Raw genomic sequence first — 23,907 nt, forward strand, 5'->3', positions numbered from 1 at the left:
GCACAATAAATGTAATGTGCTTGAATCATCCCAAAACCATCCCTCCACCCCAACTCCATGGAAAAATTGTCTTCCATGAAACCAGTCCCTGGTGCCAAAAAGGTTGCGGACCGCTGCCTCACAAGATGTGTCCCCTGAGGTAGCCGGACAGGATTATAATACACATATCTGCAAACACCCGCTAATGTTAAACAGAGAGCAAGATGTTGGCAGGGAAAAGACATGAGAGGTCTAGGAAGCCTCAGAGGCTCTGTGATGATTCTGGGCAAGAAAGGAAGAACAGTCACCACCCTGGCCCCACATATGGACCTGGCCATCTCCCAAACCTAGGGTCAAGATTCACGCAGACAGGAAAAGCCTCCAATAGATTTCCCAACTGCCTACTCACTGAGCTCTCCACATTGCTCTGTCTACAGCCCCAGGGCTCAAAAAAAGCCAAGGTCTGACCGGAGAAGATGAGACAGCAGTCTAGAAGAGAAAGAAGACAACTCTTCCAATAGACCCTGACCCTTCCCTAGACTGGTAATAAAGCAAAGCCACTGACCGGTGACCTTCAGAATCCTCATCCACAAGAAAACTCAAAAAATACCAAGTTAGCCTGGTGTGATGGGGCTCACGCCTGTAATCCTAGCACTCTGGGAGGCCTGGGCGGAAGGATTGCTTGAGGTCAGCAGTTCAAGACCAGCCTCAGCAAGATCGAGACCCCACCTCTATTAAAAATAGAAAAAATTAGCTGAAGCAGAAGGATCACTTGAGCCCAGGAGTTTGAGGTTGCTGTGAGCTAGGCTGATGCCACAGCACTGTAGTCTGGACAACAGAGCGAGACTCTGTCTCAAAAAAAAATACCAAGTGGGTCTGGTTTGCTTTTAGAAGATGGAGCAGCAAGTGACCTGGCTAATTCAAGGTTTCAGAAATCAGGGAGTCACTGCACTAAAATAGGAATTGAAAAATCAGATCATTTATCTCTTCTCCCAGCCAAAGAAAACAACAGTGAAGAGGAGAAACACCCATGAGATGGGAGTGCTGATGCCCACATGGCTCTTGTATCCATCCCGATTCCCATTCAAGGACACTCTGCCAGACAATTTCATCTCAGAATAGGCCGGGCGAGGTGGCTCACGCCTGTAATCCTAGCACTCTGGGAGGCCTAGGCAGGCGGATTGCTCAAGGTCAGGAGTTTGAAACCAGCCTGAGCAAGAGCGAGACACCGTCTCTACTATAAATAGAAAGAAATTAATTGGCCAACTAATATATATAGAAAAAATTATCCGGGCATGGTGGCGCATGCCTGTAGTCCCAGCTACTCGGGAGGCTGAGGAAGGAGGATTACTTGAGCCCAGGAGTTTGAGGCTGCTGTGAGAGAGACTGACGCCACGGCACTCACTCTAGCCTGAGCAACAAAGCGAGACTCTGTCTCAAAAAAAAAAAAAAAAAATCATCTCAGAATAAAAAACAAGCCCGCAGAGACAGGCAGGGTGCCTGCATGGCAAGGACCTCTAGTCAAGCTTCTCCATCCCTCCCAGGAAGCCAGCCCCAGAGGAACCAGTACACTGGGAAGGAGGCTATAACCAGGCTCCTCAAAGGATCCAACAGGGACTATTCTACTCCTGGGGGACTTATTAAGTGAACAGAGCAAGTTAAAGAAGTATGCATTAGTATTGAGTTTTGGGTTTTTTTAAAAAAGGTGATACATGTTGAGGAATGTCCTGAAGTATACAAAAATGACTAGAAGGATGCATGATAAATAGTGAAAAGTGGTTCCCTATCTTTGGGGAAAAGGGTTAGACAGAAACACTGGGAGAAGAAAGGGAGAATCTTTTTTACTTTTTATTTTGTATACTTTTCTATATGGATGGTGTCTTATATGAGGGACATACATTATGTTTATGATGAAACCAACAGTTCCTAGATAGACAAAAACTCTCCATCCATACTGTGCTTTACCATTCTAGAAGCACTTTCCCTTCCATCATATTTCCTTTGATCCATATAGTCTAGTGAGGCACAAAGAACAGGCGAAGTTCTTCCATTTTGAGGTTCAGAGAAGACAAGTGACTTACTCAAGATCACAGGCAGAACTGGGACAGAACCCAGTTGTAAGGCTAGGAAAGCTCTCTTCTCTAGGGAGCCACAGGAAAGCCAGGACAATTCTGCCCTGATATCGAGACCCTCAAAGACTTCTGAGATTGGATTCCCTACTTGGCTTATCTGTGAAGGTATAAACAGGACACTGCTCAGTACCCAAAATGATAAACACAGAGTTCTATCTATTAGTGAGCTGAGTGGAAGCCCAGGACTTCTGGGTCTAGGCTGACTTCCCAGCAGGTAGACCCTCACCTCAGGGTCCCAAGTTCCCTGTCACCACACAGAAGCTTCTCACAAAGAGAGGGCCATGTCCTTCATAGATTCTCTTTTTCTTTTTAGAGGCAGGGTCTTGCTCTGCCACCCAGGCTGGAGTGCAGTGGCATGATCATAGCTCACTGTGGCCTTCAATTCCTGGGATCAAGCGATCTCCCAGCTCAGCCTCCCGAGTAGCTGGGACTACAGGTGCACACCATCACACCTGGCTAATTTCTTTCATTTATTTTTAGAGACAGGGTCTTGCTATGTTGTCCAGGTTGGTCTCAAATGCCTGGTCTCAAGTGATCCTTCTTCCTCAGCCTCCTGAGTAGCTGAGATTGAAGGCACAAGCCACCATGCCCAGCCCTTTATAGACTCTGTCACCTGGAAGACCGTTTGCAAGATAACTAACAAAGAAGAGGTCCCACCCTTCTACTCATGGCCAGTCCAGGAGACTCAGTCCCTTTGAAGCCTAAGGTATACACACAATCCAGTCCAGCTGGCTCACCCAACTCGGTCTCAAATCTGCTTAACATACACTGTAGTGTATCACTCCCCCCAAGATGCCACGAGTAAAGATATGCCACAATGCAAGGCACACTCCCACACCAAGGCACAAGGGGGAGAGTCCAGGGAAAACTCCTCCATTCCATGTTTAACTATTGGTTTCATCCTTTTGATTTATCTGGGCATTAACAAGGTTGTAGTAAGCCCTGGCTATGAGCACAGAGCACACCTAGATAGGATTAGAGGTATAACCAGAAAAACAAGCAGGTTATAGTGGGCATTGGAAGGAGCTTAAAGAATTACAAAGAAGATGCCAGCAGCCAAAGACTTTTTAGGAGATGCTAATTAAGCAAAGAAAGCTACTGGTGTGTACTTCACCTCCTCTTTTAACCCCTTCCTGCTGGCTTAGGGATGTGTTATGAAAACATACAAAGGCTAAAAGGGAGACAGCTGAAGCCAAGCACCTGGAAGATCATTTAACCACATGAATTCAACCCTAGAAAATAATTAGTAATGCTACTGTTAACACTATCACCTTTTGTTAATGCAGGACTTTTCTTCCTAAGAGCTCAAAAGGTTTTGCCAGATAGATTCCACCTGCTTTAATCTCACTGAGGAAGGACCAGGATGGATCACACAGTAGCCAGCATTGTACAGTACTTACTACCATGTTTCCCCCAAAATAAGACCTACCCATAAAATAAGCCCTAGCAGGATTTCTAAGCATTTGCGCAATATAAGCCCTACCCCAAAAATAAGACCTAGTGATGGGCGTGGCTGTGCAGTGGATCTGCACAACCCATGCATTTCGTCGTCGCTGAGCGGTAAAGACAACGAGCAACCCTCCTCATATGCCCCATGAGAGCTCTATTGCTCAACATGAGAGATTGGGGCCAATGGTTCTAAAAGAAATAGAGTCGCAGGAAATTTAGGATGGAATTCAGGGTTTGGAGAGTTGATGATGATGTTTTAGAAGAAGATGATTCAACTATATTTGAATAAATGTAGATTGTGTACCGTACTTAAAAAAAATAACACATCCCCTGAAAATAAGCCCTAGGGTGTCTTCTTGAGGAAAAACAAATATAAGACCCTGTCTTATTTTCGGGGAAACATGGTATGTAGGGCCTAAATGTTTAGCCTTCAGTAAAAGATCTTGCCCCTCGAAGCTTCGGAGATAGAAGATCTTACTCTTAGAGAAGGAGAGAGACAGGTTAACTGCCACTTAAACTATAGCATGGTGAGTGCTCTGAGACACAAAAAGGTGCCTGGCTGGGACAAGGGTTTAAGGACCAGACAAGGCTGCCCTCCAGAGAACTCAGACATACCTTCCTCATCCGACGGTAAGTTCACACCAGAGTACTACCTGGCGTTATACACTTATGAGGTCTAAACTTCTGGAAATAAGTTCCTTTGGTGTTTGTTGGAAACTGATGCCCTAAGGACCAGTACCTCCCATCAACTACACCAAAAACAAAAAGGTAAAGAATGGATTATGACTCTTAGCTACCAGCACCATTTCTGGGGAACATCCAAGTTAAAACTATTCTGTGGCACAAGAAGACCATTAAAGCCCTAAGAAAATGGGGGCCAAGGAGTCTGGCTTCCTCATTTTTAGTCCCTATAAAAAGGGAGAACACAGATCCTGAAACCCTCCATCCAGTCATCCACTGCATGTAGCCTTCTGTCTATCCCAGCTTTAATTATATTACAAATCCACCATCTATGCGTCCCTGACTGTGTCCACAAGGTCACCACTAACCTCACCAGGACCAGAGAAGACCAGCATATCATGATCCGTCAAAGGAGTCATCATAACACAAAAAACAGGGAGAAGCATCAATAATCTTTGCACACAGGCTGCTCACTGATGTTCCCAATCTCATCTTTTTTATTGCTTCATCACAAGAAAGTAGACTCGATCTTACTCCCACCTCAAAAATGCTGCTGGCTACCTGGCAGAAATCAAAAGACTTATTCTAGCTAGAATAAGACAAAGCCTTTTCTTATTCACAGAGTTTTCCAAATTGGATTCATTCTTTCAACAAATATTTACCAAGTGTCCTTCATACGCCAGGCACTATGCTACGTGCTGTGAACTCATTATCACTAATGCTCAATACTCCTCCAAAAAAATGTCACCCTCATTTTAGAGGAATAAGATCAAGAATCCTACTTGTTAAGAAAAAGTTGCCCAAAGTTGCACAGGTGGAAAGTGGCACAGTCAGGATTTAAACTAGGTCTGCCTAGCTCCAAATCAGACTCTTTTCACACTGCTCACCACCATCCCCACCAACTCCCCTCCACCTCATGATCAGGGAGGTCCCTCCTCCACAGGAAGGCAGCCCAGTGAAAGAAGCAGACAAGTAAACAGAGACCTCACCACACTACATGGCAAATGCCAGGACAGAGGTTCATACAAAGTGCTGTGGGGGCCAAGAAGAGGAAAGGAAAGCAGGGGAAGCTTCTCACTAGAGGTGACAAAGGAGCTGGGTCTTAGGGGACAAGCACTTTCAGAGACAGAGATGAGCATTATGGATCAAATGAAGAGCATAGGCAAAGAAAAACAAAGTAAGTGGATAGCCAAAACAGGTTTGGGAGCAGTGGGAAATCTAGAAGCAATGAAGCACCAGACAATGAGGTGGAATGGCAACAACTCAGGCTAAAAGGTTGGGTTTGGGCCACAGTATAAGGAGCCTTCTGCATGCCAAGCTAGAGTGTAGACTTTAACTCAAATAAAGAACCCATGACATTTCTAAGGGAAGAATCTCTTATAGGAAAACAATTTTGACAGCAATATGGGAGATAGATTGGAGTAGGGGGCATTTCATTCATTCTGCATGCACCACAGCATTATAAAGCACCTGTTACATACCCAGCACTATTCTAGAAATATAATAGTGAATGCAAGACATAGTCCCTGTTCTCAGGGCACTTAAGTCTCGTGAGAGTCAGACAAGTAAATAGGCAATTAATGATACAACATGGTAAGTGTTAGCAGCTCAGAAGGGGGGCACTAAAGGAAAGTGGGGTCCTAAAGGAAGTGACATTTAAACTGAGACCTGAAGGACAAAAAGATAAACAGAGGAGGAGGAAAGGTCAGGAAATGCATTCCAGACAGTAGCACACCAAAGCCAGCAAAGGCTCAGAGACTAGAAAGAATAAGTTCAGAGAGCTATTAGGAGACTGAATCCAGGCCTAGCATGATGGCTCACACCTGTAATCCTAGCACTCTGGGAGGCTGCAGTGAGAGGATCGCTTGAGCTCAGGAGTTTGAGACCAGCCTGAGCAAGAGCAAGACCGCCGTCTCTACTAAAAATAGAAAAATTAGCCAGGTGTCGAGGCACATGCCTGTAGTCCCAGCTACTTGAGAGGCTGAGGCAGGAGGATGGATTGAGCCTGCCTAGTGCCCAGGAGTTTGAAGTTGCAGTGAGCTATGATGACACCATTGCACTCTAGCCAGGGAGACAGAGCAAGACTTTGTCTCAAAAAAATAAAATAAAATAAGAGGCTTAATCCAGGTGAGAAATGAAGGCTCCATATATTAGAGGTCCTTGGCACCCTAAATATGGTGGTGAGAAGGAAGTGAAGGGATTGGATTCAAAGATAATACTTGAATAATGGGCATTATGAGGAGAAATTGATTTAAACAACAAAAAGAAAATGGTAAAGGGCTCAAAATCTATCATTTTTCACCTTGCAATTCAATCATTTCCTAAAATGTGACCTGAATCCAGAAGTCTGAGGACTTCTACCAAAGCACAAAGGTTTACTCTACAGATAACCCGTTTTAGCATGCTGACTGCAACACGAACCAAGACAAAGTACACTATCCTGAGATACACAGCTCCTAAGTTAATGGAGTAGAGGAGTAACTGACAGATGCGGTTTGCCTTTCAAAACCATAAAAAAATAGAAAAGTTCATTACAGGGCCAGGTCAGAGTTCCTAGGGAATGCCCAAAGTCTTGAGCCCCTAACTCTCAGAAAATCTGGGTAGACATAGGCGTGTGCCTACACTAATGGCAAGGCAGAGAGTCATTTACAGAAGAAAAAGATGGGTCCTGAGGGTATGTTAAATAGACAGGACATGACTCAGAAGGAGGGGAAGAGTGAGTCTTAAATACAGGGCAAAGGAAAGTCAGTCAATCAAACTCTGGGCACACCTCTGCCCCAAGGCTGCACTGGGCCTCCTGCCTGTCTAAAGAGAGAGAGAACTGAACACTGTGCCAGCGCCTTCTTCAGACAACACAGGCTCTAGCAGCACATTTGTTTTCCATTTTCCCCTCAAGCTGAGGAGAGGGAGCTATTTTAAATGCCACCTATTTTTTTTTTCTGTGTTGTTTGCTATTTTTAAAAGATTACATCCAGTTTGTCTATGAATGTAACACTACTAGACTGCTCATGTCAGTGATCAAAGTCAGAAATGAGCCTTATATTTACACCTACATTAAAGAACACACACACACCCCTTTAAGGTATGCTTAGAGTGGATCCCGATGTCAATCTGTCTACCCAACCCAGGCCTAAGGTTGAATCATGTCACCAAGTTGAATCATGAAGAAAGCCCAGATTTGCCTAACATGGCACAGAGGGCTCCCTTACCACATGGTCTCTGCACCAGTTACTATTTCTGAGAGGAAGAAGATGACTATGATGAAGAAGGAGACCAGCCTCCAAAAAATTTTCAAAATAACTAAAAAAATTTTTACTACAATATGGGTATATAGCTAACCATCACGACAAACAAACAAGAGATACAAACTGCCACTAGGCATATTTGAAAGTTAACTTCATAAGAAACCGAAAAAAGGCCGGGCGCTGTGGCTCACGCCTGTAATCCTAGCTCTTGGGAGGCCGAGGCGGGCGGATTGCTCAAGGTCAGGAGTTCAAAACCAGCCTGAGCAAGAGCGAGACCCCATCTCTACTATAAATAGAAAGAAATTAATTGGCCAACTGATATATATATAAAAAAATTAGCCGGGCATGGTGGCGCATGCCTGTAGTCCCAGCTACCCGGGAGGCTGAGGCAGAAGGATCACTCGAGCCCAGGAGTTTGAGGTTGCTGTGAGCTAGGCTGATGCCATGGCACTCACTCTAGCCTGGGCAACAAAGCGAGACTCTATCTCAAAAAAAAAAAAAAAAAAAAAAAAAAAAAAAAAAAAAGAAACCGAAAAAAAAGAAAAGGAAAAAAAAAAAAAGTTGAATCACTAAAGCCAGATTGCCTGGGTTCAAATCCCAGCTCTTGCAATTTACTAGTGGAGTTACCTTTAGCAAATTACTTAACCACTCTGCCTCCATTTTCTCACCAGTAAAACAGGGATAATAACAGTGTCTACCTCATAAGGTTGTTACAAAAATTAGTTAATACTTGTAAAACGTTTATAACAGTGCCAGGCACATAGAATGTGCACAGTAAGCATCATTATTATTATTATCATCACTCAACTGCAGAGAAGATAATTCTACAGCCTCACAGCTTCAAACAGGATGTCACTGGTATTTTAATATGGCTTTAAAGAGCTTACTGAGGATATGCTCACTACATACAAAATCTATACTATCCTAAAGGTGTGCTTCATCTCTCTAGCATCAGGCTAGCAGCCCAAACTACTACAGATTCCCCCTAAAACAGAAAGCTAGTTCAACTATGAAGCAGAAATTAGTGCTGAGATCTGACTAGTATAACAACTGATACTTATTGAGTGTTAGGCACTAAGTAACCACATTAGTGTATTAACTAATTTAACCTCACAACAAACCTATGCAATAGATACTCTTACCATCCCATTTGATCAATGAGAAAGCTGAGGCATAAAGAGCTATGCAATTAATAAAGGTCACAGGCCAGGCGCAGTAGCTCACGCCTGTAATCCTAGCACTCTGGGAGGCCTAGGCGGGCGGATTGCTCAAGGTCAGGAGTTCAAACCAGCCTGAGCAAGAGCAAGACCCCGTCTCTACTATAAATAGAAAGAAATTAATTGGTCAACTTATATATATATATAGAAAAAATTAGCCGGGCATGGTGGCACATGCCTGTAGTTCCAGCCACTTGGGAGGCTGAGGCAGGAGGACTGCTTGAGCCCAGGAGTCTGAGGTTGCTGTGAGCTAGGCTGACGCCACGGCACTCACTCTAGCCTGGGCAACAAAGTGAGACTCAAAAAATAAATAAATAAATAAATAAAATAAAGGTCACAGAGCTACAAATGGCAAAGTCAGGATTTGAAATAGGCAGCCTGGTTCCAGAATTAGTACTCTTAACCATTATGTGTGCTCACCACACTATCCTTGGGTGATTATAACTACAATTTCCAGGGAGGCACAAACTGTCCTTAGAAAAAGGTGCTCAACCTTCTAGAATTGAAGTCACAGCTAAATATCATCAGTTCTTCAGATGCCTGAAGGTAATGAAGCAGGCCTAGTAATAGTGATTTGGGTTGTTGTCTGGAGTAAGCCTTTTAGGGTGTGGGGAGGAGGCAGGAAGCAGATAGTTAATGAGTTCTAGATCAAACCAGACCTCCCAGTCCAATCATGAATCAGATGCTGGTCCTGAAACAGGCTTCAATAAGAAGCCTGCTCCCACCTCTGGCTTGGGCATAATCACAGGGTACTAAAGGAAGTGAGGACCACATTCCTTGTGCTCTCTGGCTCCAGTCCCCTTCCCTTCTCTCTAATACCAAGTCCACTACCTTTCAGGCCATGCTTAGTTTGGCTAGTGAAATTGATCTTTTTTAAGTGGTTTGGTAAGCAGAATACAAAGGAAGAAAGCTACAGAAAATAAAAGGGCAAGTCCCATAATCCTTTCCTTCCATCACCACACAGTCCAACTGTAAAGCAGCCCTCAAATATCAGGGATCTCAGGGACAGAAAGTGAGGTAATAAACATGTACAGAGCTTCACACCAGTCAGCTTGATCTCTTACCATAAGCTGATCTGGGTCTTTTCTTTTTTGAGACAGGGTCTTGCTCTGTTGCCCAGGCTTGAGTGCAGTGGTGTCATCATAGCTCACTGCAACCTCAAAACTCCTGGGCTAAAGGGATCCCCCTGTCTCAGCCTTCCAAGTGGCTAGGACTACAAGTGTGCACTATAACACCTGGCTAATTTTTATATTTTCTATAGAGATAGGGTCTCACTATGTTGCCTACACTGGTCTCAAACTCCTGGCCTCAAGCAATCCTCCTCCCTCAGCCTCCCAAAGTGCTAGGATTACAGGTATGAGCCACCATGCCCAGCCTGATCTGTGTTTCTTTTCCTAATCCCAATCTGCCTTTCCCTTACCTTTTGCCTTTTCCCTTACCTTTTTCCCCAAACTCCAAAATCCACATCCCCAGAGGAACACTAATGAGTCTTTCTTACCAAAAGAGCAAAAGTAGACAGTAAGCAAGAATGAATTCAGAAGTTGGTAACAGCAGGTACGTATATGGTCAGTGAATACCACCAGAAATTTGTTTTCTCATGACTCCCCACCATCTGTCACCCACAAATCTCCACTGCCAGGCAGGATCCCAAACTGAAGATGTGAGGGGGATATTGAAGGAACAGTGATCATGTAGGAAACTGCTTGTGACAGGGATGCGTTAAAATACTTTCAGCCTAATCTCTAGGCCCTCGTCCAATTTGGCTTGCAGCGGTGAAGGCACACAGGCTCAATTCTACACCAGTTCTCAAATCTCAGCCTGCAATCTAAGCAAAACACTGACTTAAGGATCTCAGGCAAAGGACAATCTCTATACAAAAAGCACCCTTCTCAGATGAAATGATTCTCAGCATCACTCTAAGCCCATGCATCCTGCTCCCAGGGAGCATGCCAGCCAGAAATCTGTCATTGGAGGCCACCTTACCCGCTCTGGGGTGGGCTGGGGTAAGTCGCTACCTCTTCTTCTTTCCAAGTAGGCACTGTGATTTCTTCCAGTCCCTGGGGCCCCTGAGTCTTCAGCTGAAATTGGGGCAGATGCTGCTATAGGAGCTGTGGAAAGTCTGATCTAAGCCTGGAAGAGGGTCATTTGACTGGCTTTAGTTCCCACCTTAGTAGATCTGCCCAGTATCCTTCCTCACTATCCCCCTGTACTAGAAAAATCTCTTTCCCCTCCCACCGGCCTGGTACAGTCTGGCCTCTGTCCCATGCTCCAAGCTTCTTTACTCTTGGTTAAGAAATGCTCCTCGAATTCGTGATTCTGCTTCTCCAGGGCCTGTACAACAGCTATTCGGGGGTTCTCTTGCCCCAAATTCCCTCCTCAAGGACTGCCATAGGATCCTAGGCCCCCTCCCCTCCGCCCCATCTCCTTTATTTCTCTCCGCCTCCGACTTTCCTGCATTCCATCTCTTCTTCTCAACCCCGGAGCTAGTGCCCCCTCCGTCCCTACTCCATGCTAGGATCCCCGAGATTCTCCCCAACTCTAGCCTCCCCGCCCGACTACTCCAATCCCACAACAAACTTTCCGCCGCCGCCAGCCGCCTTCAGACCGCCATCTTGCCGCGGGGCAGGCCGGGTAGCGGCCAGGGCCGCGGGAATCCCCACGCACTAGGCGCTGCGCGTCATGGGGGGCGGGGCCATGGGGGGCGGGGCCTCGAGTTGGAAAACTGGGGCACCAGGTGATGGGAAAAGATGGGGATTGTCAAGTGCAAGGGGTTGAAGGTCTGGCCACAGGAGAAGAAGGGAGGCGTCAGGGTAGGGCAATAGCGGGAAGAGGGAAAAGACTCGTACTCAAAAAACAAAAAAGAATAGAGAAAAACAGCTCAAAAATATAGTGGGAAAGAGGGTTGTGCTATTGGCTCCCCATCTTCCAAAGAATAAAATCAGCTTTTCGGCTTGGGACGTGGAGATCCGCATGAGCTAGCCTCGTCCACCTTCAGCAGCCTCATTTTCCACCTTTCCCAGGGACTTCGGGTTCCCAAATTGTCCTGTGTTTTCAGGACAGCCTTAAGGCTTTCAAATCAGCCTTAAGATAGCCAACTTCTCTTCTCCCTTGCATGATAAGTTCCTACTCTTCCTTCAACCCTCAGCTCAAATGTCACCTCCTCCAGAAAGCCTTCCTTTGGTACTCCTTTTGTTGGGCATCTCTAACAACTTGTACATAATGTTATTGTAGCTATCCCATGCCAAAATTATTTACATGTTGTATCACTTTTGCCCTGCTGCTCCTTCAGGGCAAAAACTATGCTTGATTGCATCTTCCTATTCCCTAGCAGGTGCCTGGCACAAAACAAATGCTTAATGAATAAATGACATGGTTTATTACAATGCACTAAGCATATTCCTACCTCTGGGTCTTTACGTTTGCTGTTCCCTGTTCTTTTTTCAGGTATTCACTCCCATCTGTGTCTCTGCTCAAATGTCACCATCTCAGAGAAGCATCCCCTGGCCACTCAATCTACATCAGCATCCCCAGTTTTTCTCCCTTTTCTGCTTTAATGTTTTCTTTCATAGCACTTATCATTATCTGATATTACATTAATATTGAATATTTCTTTGTTTATTGACTACCTGCTCACATAATGTAAACTCCAGAGGTCTGGGACTTTTTCTCATGCATTACTGTATCCTCGGTGTCTAAAACAATGTCTGACATAGTGGGTACGCAATACATATTTACTGATTGAATAAATGGCATGGAGATGAATGATTGGCAGATTTTGGCAGATAGTGGTGAGGAGGAAAGGTTGAAAATACTATAAAATAAGGAAATACATAGATGGAAGTTATATCCATTTAGGCCAGGTGCTGTGGCTCACACCTGTAATCCTAGCACTCTGAGAGGCCAAGGTGGGAGTATCCCTTGTCCTCAGGAGTTTGAGACCAGCCTAAGCAAGAGTGAGACCCCATCTCTACTAAAAATAGAAAAAATTATCCAGGTGTGGTGGCACACACCTGTAGTCCAAGCTACTTAGGAGGCTGAGGCAGGAGGATCATTTGAGCCCAGGAGTTTGAGGTTGCTGTGAGGTAGGCTGATACCAATGCACTCTAGCCTGTGCAACAGAGCGAGACTCTGTCTCAAAAAAAAAAAAAAAAAGAAAAGAAAAAAGAAGAAGAAGAAGAAGAAGTTACAGGCCCCAAGAATCCACTTATCCCTATCAAGAATAGTAGCAAAGATAGGCCCAGACTCAGCAAAGGATAGGGTGAGATGAGAGCCAGGTGGAATTCTGGAGCTGGGTCCTTAGGGAGGGCTCTTCTGGGAAAGTCCCAGGATAGCAAGCAGGCCAGATAGAGGAAATGGGACAGGCTGGAGGCGGAGGAGTTTATTCAGACCTAAAGACAACATCCACCCTGAGCCCAGGCCTCTCTTGGCCAGATGGTTCCGGAGAAGACTGAGCATCTGTCCCTCCATAAATTATCCAGAGCTCCCTCCTGCCTGTCCTCTCTGGTGACAGCCGGAACAATTGTCCAGGAATTCCATCTGCTCCCCTGTCCCTCTCCCTTCCACAGCTCATCAACATTTCAGAGCACAGAGGTATCCTGTTTCCCTGGGCCTAGAGATAGGAGCTGGCTCTGTCTCTTGGTGACACTGGTCTCAAGGACCCACCCCCATCAACACACACAAATAAAACCTCCGCAGAGGTTCCCAGATCCCCAGGGGGAGGGGTCAGCCATCTTTATTTCCCATCCCATCTATGCGTTTCCATCCTATATGTCTTTTTAAAAATTAACTTATCACGCCTGTAATCCTAGCACTCTGGGAGGCTGAGGCGGGCAGATTGCTCAAGGTCAGGAGTTCGAAACCAGCCTGAACAAGAGCGAGACCCCGTCTCTACTATAAATAGAAAGAAATTAATTGGCCAACTAATATATATAGAAAAAATCAGCTGGGCATGGTGGCGCATGCCTGTAGTCCCAGCTACTTGGGAGGCTGAGGCAGGAGGATTGCTTGAGCCCAGGGGTTTGAGGTTGCTGTGAGCTAGGCTGATGCCACGGCACTCTAGCCCAGGCAAGAAAGTGAGACTCTGTCTCAAAAAAAAAAAAAATGTACTAAATAAATCAATCATATAGGATTCTCAGAGCTTAAAATAAAGGCTTGCAATCATTATACATCTCCATATGGTCCCTCTTAAACTGCCCATACAGCATTTTCAAAATATGACATTTGTTGTGATATAAGACCACATACTCAGATTCTTTGAAAAATGGCTTTTGCTATTTACTTAAAGGAATCTGCCTGAAGGAAGAAAAGTGGGAAGCTGGTTTTCTTTTCCAAATAGGTATAAGCCCCAGATATCATCTCTATCTTTCCAGAAATTGTTTTGGGGTCCAGAGGTGGAGGGAGGCCTTTGTACTTTCTTTGTTTTTTTTGTTTTGTTGTTGTTGTTGTTGTTGTTATTGTTTTGCAACAGTCTCACTCTGTCACCCCAGCTAGAGTGCAGTGGCATCATCATAGCTCCCTGCAACCTCAAACTCCTGGGCTCAAGTGATCCTCAGCCTCCAGAGTAGCTGGGACTATAGGCTCACACCATACTGCCTGGCACATTTTTCTATTTTTAGTAGAGATGAGAGTGTTGCTCTTGCTCAAACTCCTGAGCTCAAGCAATCCTCCTGCTCTAGCCTCCCAGAGTGCTAGGATTATAGGTGTAAGCCACCATGCCTGGCCTTTGTAAACAAACTCATGGTATATAAATTCGAAAAGTGATTCAAGTTGACATTTTGAAAATAAGGGAATTATCAGTACACATAAACATAATTTTGAAAAGAAAAAGTCACAGTCCTCTAGAGTTTTTAACTTTTCAGATGTGAGAGATAAAGTTCTGATTACTGTGGGGAAGCTGGTTTACCTCATCATTCCCTCCTTTGTGGATGTACAAATGCACTTGTATAACTAAATGTTCATTAAGCCACAATTACATAATTGTCCATTATCACTGTGAGAGAGCCATGAGGAAGGTGGTGAAAATCAGAGATCCCTTCTAGCTTTCAGGGTCTTAAGAAGTAGCTGCAATTGGCAGAAGAGTCAGGTTCACTTGGTTTTGATGGCAGTTTTCATGTGGTTGTGCCTTGGAGCCCACAAGTCTGCAGGTGAGGCCGGGCCAAGGTGGGGTCAAGCATGTCCCAAGGCACAATCCACCTAGGTTCAAGGTAGTTATTTCTGATGATTTCATTTACGTAGACCAATCTCCCCACTGGAGTGGATATGTTTGGTGTGTTTGGTCTGACAGACTCTATGTAGGCAGAAAGCAGCCTTGGAATAGAAGTGAGTCTTGGAAAAAGATAGCAGTTTGAGCTCCAAGTATTAGAAGAAACTGCTAGGTAAAAGGAGTTGAAGCCATACTGGGCTTAGCCCCAAAGTCCTTTGACCTGTTCACTGGGACAGATAGAAGGGCCTAGGGCCACACAGTCTTTTGGTTGCAAATGACGTTGTCTACTAACAGTTTGAAGTCAAGAGGCTGCCTATATTCTTGTTTGTGACCCTGATGGGAAATGCTGAACCCTATGTACATGGTTGTTATAACAATGATTTCAAAATTTCAAGAGGTGATAACTTAGTCTACTGCCCTAGATTTAAGTTATACACATTTCCTAATTCTTCTATTAATAGAAGTCCACAGCTGCCATCTCTGATGGATAAGCTTTTATTATATGTAATGTCTTTTTCCTAATTTGGAATGTTGAATTTGATGGAAGCCTTAAAAATGTAATTTTAAGGACCATGAAACTTGGTGGGATCTTGCATTCTTTCATATTCTTAAAACCATTTCTCTCTTTTTTAGAAAAAAAATTTTATTTGTATATATTTATGGGGCATGAGTACTATGTTACTACATTGATATATTGCACTGTGGTAAAGTCGGGGCCTTCAGTGCATCCATCACTGGAGCAAAAACACACATTGTGCCCACTAAGCACCCTTCCACCGTCCACTCCCTTCCCACCCCCACACCCTTCCAAGTCACCATTGTCCACCATTCCACACTCTGCTTCCATGCATACACACTATTTAATTCCCACTTAAAAGTGAGAACATGAACCATTTATCTCTTAAAGGGTATTTAATGAAAGCAGGAACTCAAATAAATATTTGTACACCTGTGTTCATAGCAGCATTATTTTATAATAGCCAAAAGGTGGGAACAACTCCACATATCAAAATGCATTATATACATACAATGGGGTATTTATTATTCAGGCTTATAAAGCAAGAATTCTGGTTCATGCTACAACATGGAGGAACCTTAAGGACATCAGGCAAAGTTAAATAAGCCACTCACAAAAAGGCAAATACTGTGTGAATCCCCTTATTTTAGGGGTACTAAGAGTAGACAGATTCATAGAGATAGAAAATAGAAGGGTGGTTATCAAGGCCTGGGAGGAAGAGAATAGGGAGTTAGTATTTAATGGGTACAGAATTTCTGTTTGGGAACATGAAAAAGTTCTGGAACTAGATAGTGGTGATGGTTGCACAACAATGTAAATGTACTTAATGCCACTGAACTGTACACTCAGAAATGGTTAAAATGGTAAATGTCATGTTATATATATTTTACCACAATAAAAAATATTTCCAGTAAAAAAAATCCTTAAAATATATGTTCCATACATGTTTATATGATATGAAGTCTTATTTTCTGGTTTCTGGTGAAGTCCTACCTCTCCCAACTCTAAGGCAGGACTCTCTGAGGGCCACCCTGAGGCGACAGCCTGTGCCTCCCCTGTGACTTGAGTCCTGTAGAAACTCAGAAAGTGTGGAAGGGGTGGCTTTACCCCTCTCTTCGGGACTGCACTGGGATCTGTTTGTTCGGCCCTGCATCACTCTGACCCGGCAGGGGCTGGGAAGTTCTACTGTCTCTAGTCTCTTTGTTGAATTAGGAAGTCTTCCCTCCCTCCCAGGTCAGCACCTGAAGCTTGGCCTTAAAAGTATGTCCTGTCCCATAGACTAAGCAATTGTTTATACACGAAAGGCTAGAAGAGGACGCCCAGGTTCCAGAAACTTCTAGTAAACCTCTGGGGATGACTCTTCAGCAGCTAGAGAGGCTGGAACATGGCCCATCTGATTTTGATGCCTCATCCACCACCTCACCAGCCCTGGGTAGTTTGGGCTGGGCGGGGCTTCACGAGTGTGTGAGCACATGGTACTGCTGCGCTTTGCACTCAGGATTCTGGGTATGGGTGAACCTCTTTTGTCCCAGGCCTGTGTACGGGTGTCTGCACACTCCAATGGTTATAGCAGACATCTTCCTTCTCTTGACATTTTGGACAGGAGCTGTGTGACTGCACACTTGGCCCCTCAGCACACAAAGCCTCCTCCTCTGCTACCCCTCAACTCACCCCAAAGCCCACAGTCAGTATCCGCCCTGGCCCAGCTTCCTCCCTTTCCCTGAGCAGGTATTTCTAGCTACCCCAAGCATGGCATCCAGGGCCTGAAACTTAGCACAATAGCCCCTGAGGTGCACAATAGGTCCTGCCAACACACATACACACACAGCATCAAATAGCCAAGAGGTGGGGAACAATGGCAGGATTTGGATTTCAGCCCAAGCAGCTGGCTCCAACTCCTGCTGTGAGGTAGGGATGGGGGTGGAGGCTGGAAACAACCACAGAGAGAGAACATTTGTTTCAGGACACAAAGGCCTCTGCGCTGGCAGAAAGCCCCACAAAGGGTAGACTGCTTGGATAAACTTCACTCAGCTCCCACCGTGGGTCCCCCACTTGTTGGACTGGCCGTACTGGCTTGAAGAGGCAGTGACAGACCAACACAAGCAGGTAGATGATTGCCCCATACCTAATAAGGACAAGAGCCAAGTTTGCATGTCCAGAGTTCTCCATCAGGCCCAGGGCCTACAGGTGCGTCTGGCTACCCTGTCTTGTGGCAGTGAGTGGGTGTGTCTGCCCCACTGGACTGTAAGCTGCTTGAGGTCAGAGCCCAGCACTTTTTTTCATTCATATTAATTCATTCGGTCTGGCATGGTGGCTCATGCCTGTAATCCTAGCACTCTGGGAGGCCGAAGCGGGTGGATCGCTCAAGGTCAGGAGTTTGAAACCAGCCTGAGCAAGAGTGAGATCCCATCTCTACTAAAATAGAAAGAAATTTATTGACCAACTAAGAATATATTTAGGAAAAAAAATAATTAGCCAGGCATGGTGGCACATGCCTGTAGTCCCAGCTACTCAGGAGGCTAAGGCAGTAGGATTGCTTGAGCCCAGGAGTTTGAGGTTGCTGTGAGCTAGGCTGACGCCATGGCACTCTAGCCCGGGCAACAGAGTGAGACTCTGTCTCAAAAAAAAACCAAAAAACCATATTCATTCATTCACTCATTCACTGAGCTGGGGTCCCCTCCCTGCTCCTGCCCACAGTACTCACTGTCACGCTAGGCTCTGACAACACAGGAGAAATATCTGTGGGTGGGTCAATGAATGCGTGAATGAATTCATGACTCCTCTTGTTCCCTGTTCCCTTGTCTCTGCGCCCTCATTAAGTAATGCACAAAGCTTTTTGTGTGAAAGGGAGGCTGAGGAGGGAGGAGGGGAACTTAAGAATCCACTCCCCAGGTGAAGAGTTCAAAGGACAAGAGAGAGAAATCTGTGTAGCTGGGGCCCTTGAGGAAGAGTTTATTGACAAGTACTCAGAAAGGAAATGCTCAGGAAAGTGGGGAATCCTGAGGGTTAGGGTATTGGGGTGTTCTAGAGCAGTACAGTTACGGTTCAGGTCCAGGATCAAAGCCAGAAACAAGGCTGGGCGAGGTGGCTCACGCCTGTATTCTCAGCACTCTGGGAGGCCGAGGGAGGAGGATTGCTTGAGGTCAGGAGTTCGAGACCTAGTGACCACCCCAAAAATGAGGCCACTATTAAGGCAGGCTTAGGAGGGTCTTAATGTCATTGGGCTGCCAGCTCAATCTGTTCCAAAATATTCCAAGGAACAGCCACTATGTTGCGTACTGTGAAGCTGAAAGTGGAGCCAAGCATTGATGAGCACCAGCCAGGGACTGCGCTGGTTACTTTTCCCAGGATAGGACAGTGGGTAAGGGCAAGGTCTCTGAGGCAGATGGCCTGTCATCTCTGTCACTTCACTAACTTTGTGAACTTGGGCAAATGACTGATGTTCTCTGTGCCTCAGTTTTCACATCTGTAAATGGGGGTTAGGCACAGCACCTACCTCCCAGAGTCGTCATTAGGGTCAGATGTAAGTGCTTAGGCCAGGACCCAGTACATAGGATGTACATCTATTTTGCCACAAGGACTTTGAGGCTCAGAGAAGCGAGCAAGCTCAGCTGCAGATGATAGAGCCAGGACTTGAAGCAGCTTCTAGTGCTCTTGCCTTGACATCACACAGCCTGAAGGGTGCTGGGGAGTCAGATGGTAGCAATGGTGTGGCAGAAGGTTCGACCTCCAGGTACACTGTGGAATGGGTGCTTGAGGGAAAGGGGTGGGCCTGGGAGCAGGGACACAGGTATGAAATGCTTGTCATGAGTCTGGTGTGGTGAGGGCAATGCTGACAAGGGCTGAGGCAGTGGGATAGAATGGACCCAGGGCCATGGGAGAGGGAGGACCAGACAAAATTCGGTGGCCAGGCGGAATAAGGGGATAGAGGAGATAGAGGACTCAAGGATGGCCTTAAGGTTGTAAGCCTTAGTGAGGACTGAACTCTGATCTTTTTCTTTGCCCAAAAAATTCCTTTCTGAGGGGGTCTGGTGAGTCACACCCACAAATGATAAAATCTCAGTAAACAGATTTTTATGATGTGGTTTACTTCCCAACCTGATTCCCGTATAGCATCACATAAAAGATAGAAGACCCTTATCTTAACTCAAGCATTCCTTTCTGCTGAGTCCTCGGTCTTTTGGACAAAGCCTAACTCTTTCAGCCAATTGTCATGCCTTAATCCCTAAACCCACCTATGATTTATAAGACCCCACTTTGAGATGTCCCACCTTTTGGGGCCAAACCAATGAATGCCTTCCATGTATTATTGATTAATGACTTTACCTGTAATTCCTGTCTCCCCCAAATGTATGAAACAAAACTGTAACCCAGCCACAGTGAGTCTACTTGCTCAAGGCTTCTTGGGTGTGGCTCTGGGCCATGGTCCTCAAATTTGGCTCAGAATAAATCTCCTTAAATTATTTCACAGAATTCGTCTTCATTTCCATTGACATTAGTTACCCAGGGAGCAGTGAGGCCTCTGCCAAAGACAGGCGATTGTGAGGGTTTTTTTTGAAATCCAAGCAGTGAGAAGAGCCCTCTTTCCTGGGTGATTTTTAAATGGAAGGGGGGGGGTGTGTTAGAAAAATGCTCGCTGAGACAAAAGCCTGGACTAAATGATGCCTTTTATGTAAAGGGGCTAGTAGTGGATGGATTTCCAAAGATACTGGAACAGAAACAGTTGCTAAGAAGCAAGCCCAGCACAGCCCAGAAGAGCCCAGCCCAGCCTCCCATCATTGCGCCCATTGCCAACCCCTCCCCTACTGCAGGGAAGGAAACTGACTTTACCAGGGATCCCCCAGTGCCCCCACAGCCACCCAGGTCTGCCCCACGCTCCCACCTCCTATGCACGTACCTCACCTTCTCATTCTGCCCTCACAGTGACCCTGTTGCGAACTGACGCTCTTCTCCCCATCTTACAAATGGGGAAACTGAGGCTTGAGACAGTTACAAGACTTTCTCAGGGTCACACAGCCAATGCCAATCAGTGACCAGATTCCAAACCCTATTCATTTTACTTCATTATACCACATTTCCACTTCCAGAGAGCTCAGGCAGATTGCAGTCAGAAGCACCTAGTTCCTTTTCCTCAGCAGACCCACAGACATCCCTTGGTGTCCGAGGGCGTTAGTTTTCTCCATGAGAGTCATGGAACAGTAGGATAACGACGGGGTATTAAGGAGGCAGTGAAAACAGCCACTGAAGGAGGTAGCAACATCATAGATGGGCACCAAACATCAGGGCTGGAAACATCCTCAGAGACCATTCAGTTAACTCCCTCTGTTTGCAAGGGAAACTTAGGCCCAAAAAGAAAGGACTTGCCCCACAGAATACCACTGGCATCATGCCACTCCTTTGTTCCTGTTATCTGTTGCTGCATATAACAAGTCACTTTAAAACTTAGTGGTTTAAGACAACAATCATTTCATTATCTGTGGGTCAGGGATTCAGGCAGGGCTCAGTCGGGCAGTTCTGACTTTATCTCTCATGCAGCTGCAGTCGCTAAGTGGCTGGAGCTGAAACAGCAGGGGCTGGAGCAGCTGGGGGCTGTCTGGGCATCTGTCTTTATTCCTGTAATCTCAGGTCCCTCCCATGTGCCCTCTGCACTGGAGCTAGTTTGGGGTCTCTCGTAGCATGGTGGTGACCTCAAGGCAATCAGACTGATTATATGGCAGCTCAGATCTCCAAAGGCAAGTGTCCCAAGAGAAGAAGGTGAAACCTGTATCATGTTTTGTCATCTAACCTCGGAAGTCGCATAGGATCACTTCCATTATAGTCAGGAGGCTGCCTAAAGTCAGGGAAGGGAATGTAGGCCCCACCTCTCAATGTGTCAAAGTCACATTATAAGAGGAACGTGTGGAATGGGAGATTTTGTGGCGGCTGTTTTTTGGAAAATACAATTTGCTACACTCTTGCACAATTACCTGGATCAATGGGGGGGGGGGCGGGGAGACAAGTCTCCATCTTCTGAACCCTGGCTTTGTCATTCACAAGCTCTGTGACCTTAGTTAAGCTAAGTCACTTAACTCCTGTTATCCTCTCCTTCCTCATCTATAAAAGTAGGATAATAATAATGCCTGTCTGGCAGGGTTGTGGTGAGGATTATATGGAAGAACACAGCCCACAAAAAATTAGTTTTCTTCCCCTTCCAGTTTATAAAAAGCAGTGAACACATCATCATCCTAAATCCCTAAATCCCTCACCCTGCTCATGAAACAGACCCAAGTCTCAATAAAGGCAGAGAAACTAAGGCAAATAAGAGTGCAAATTAAGTGCTAAACAGCACAAGGATATGATGTGATAAAAAGAGCTGGATTACAGAAGGAAATAAAGCAAAGTTCCTGCCCTGTGGCATTTATAATCTAATAAGGGAAGCTTACAATCTAGTTGTAGCCAGTCAATACATAAATATGCTAAAATATTTGTGTGTATGAATGTATATTTAATATATATATCAGTGCTGATGAAAAGTGCTGTGGAGAATATTAAAGTAGTGTAGGGAATGTGCCAGGGGTGGAGGTGGGGTTATTATATAGGGTGATCAGTGAGGGCCTCTTTACTAACAGGACATTTGAGCAGAGAGATTAATGAAATATGGGAGTAAGCTATGAACATATCTGGGTTAGAGCATTTCAGGGGAAGGGAACAGCTAGTGCAAAGGGCCTGAGGCAGGGAACATCCTTTTTTTTTTTTACACAGAGTCTCACTCTGTCGCCCAGGCTAGAGTGCCATGGTGTCAGCCTAGCTCACAGCAACCTCAAACTCCTGGGCTCAAGCATTCCTTCTGCCTCAGCCTCCCAAGTAGCTGAGACTACAAGCATGCACCACCATCTCGGCTAATTTTTTTCTATATATTTTTAGTTGTCCAATTAATTTATTTCTATTTTTAGTAGAGACCAGGTCTTGCTCTTGTTCAGGCTGTTTTCGAACTCCTGACCTCGAGCGATCCGCCTGCCTCGGCTCCCAGAGTGCTAGGATTATAGGCGTGAGCCACCACGCCCAGCCTGGAACATCCTTATGTGTTCGAGGATCAGCACTGAGGCCAGAGTGAGGTGGGAGAGTGCAGGAGATAAGGTCAAGTATGAGCCAGTAGAGAGTTTTGGAGCAGAGATATGACAGTCTGTCTTCAATTTTTTAAATAGAGTTTATTTTTGAATAATTTTGGATTTATTGAAAAGTTGCAAAGGTAGTAAAGAGAGTTCCCATATAACATTTGTTCAATCTCCCTTAGTGTTAACAGTATTCATTACCATAGTACCTTTGTCAAAACCAAGAAACCAACGCTGAGAGCTTAATGTATAAGCTTAATGTATAAGTATAAACTAAAGACTTTATTCAGACTTTGCCAGTTTTTTCAATAATAAGCTTTTTCTGTTTCAGGATTCAACTTGAGATACCACTTCACATTTAGCTGGCTTCTATTTTATCAGGATCACCTTGGCTGCTGCACAATAACAGACCAATTAGGGAGCTGTCACAGTAGTCCAGGCAAAAGATAATGGTGGCTTGCACTGGGTAGGGTGGGGTGTTGAAGGTAAGATTGCGAAAAGTGGTCAAATTCTGGAAGAATCTGAAGGCAGAGCCAACAGGATTTGCAGGATTGGATTGCAAGAGAAGGAGGGGAGTCAAGCATGACTTCAAGGATTTTGACCTAAACAACTAGACAGATGGAACAGCTATTGACTGGGATGGGTGAGACTGACAAGGGAGGCTGGACATCAGGAGTTTACACGTGGACATGCTAAGTTGGAGCTGCCTATTGAACATCTAAGTGGAAATATCAGTAGGTTGTAAGACCCATGAGTCTGGATTATAGGGAGAAAGCTGGCGCTGGCTGGAAACATAAATTTGGGAGTCATTAGCTTGTAATTAGTATTCAAAGCCATTATGCTAGATGAGAACATGAAGAAAGTGAGTGAAGGTAGAAAAGAGAAGAGGTCTGAGGATTGAGTCTTGGAACTGTGGGAGAAGTTGGGAAGACAAGGAGGAAGCAAAGGAGACTAAGGAGGGGTGGTCATTGCAGTAGGTAGAGAGGCCAGTGTGGGTGAGCCCAGTAAACAACTGTGGAAAGTGCAGTTAGCAGAGCCAGTGGGACAAGGACTGAGAACTAATTGTTGGATTTGGCAATGGTGAGGGCATTGGTGAGGTTTACAAGAGTAATTCTGGAGTGCTGGGGTGAGAGTGGGTGCAAGAGAAAATGAGAGGAGGTGATGACATCAAGGCTACACTAGTATTTTTGAAGAGTTTTCAGTAAAGAGGAGAAGAAAAATGTAGCTAGAAGAGAAAATGGGGTTGAGGAAGGCCATTTCTTTAAGATGGGAAAGAGGTTGATGACAATGATCCCATAGAGACAAGCAAATTGAAGAAGCAGAAGAGATGGAGAGAATTGGCAGAGCCCTGTAGTTGCACAGGTGAGAAGGGATGGGAACTAGTGGAACTAGTG

General features: G+C 45.3%; 1 protein-coding gene across 5 annotated transcripts in view; it reads right to left on the reverse strand.

Moving 5' to 3' along the window:
• TJAP1 (tight junction associated protein 1) overlaps positions 1-11,343 on the reverse strand; it is a 27,955-nt gene extending 16,612 nt beyond the window's left edge. For 2 of the 5 annotated variants that reach the window (XM_012773103.3, XM_012773092.3), the window contains exons 1-2: positions 11,281-11,338; positions 10,687-10,833 (exon numbers count right to left, since the gene is read on the reverse strand). The gene's annotated coding sequence lies outside the window, so the exon portion shown is untranslated. Of the gene's footprint in view, positions 1-10,686; positions 10,834-11,280 lie in introns of all 5 variants that reach the window. The other 3 variants (XM_076003327.1, XM_076003328.1, XM_012773105.3) reach the window with 3 other exon arrangements.
• Positions 11,344-23,907: the final 12,564 nt, after the last annotated feature.

The sequence above is a fragment of the Microcebus murinus genome, chromosome 5, assembly GCF_040939455.1.
Source record: "Microcebus murinus isolate Inina chromosome 5, M.murinus_Inina_mat1.0, whole genome shotgun sequence".
NCBI classification, from domain to species: Eukaryota; Metazoa; Chordata; class Mammalia; order Primates; family Cheirogaleidae; genus Microcebus; species Microcebus murinus.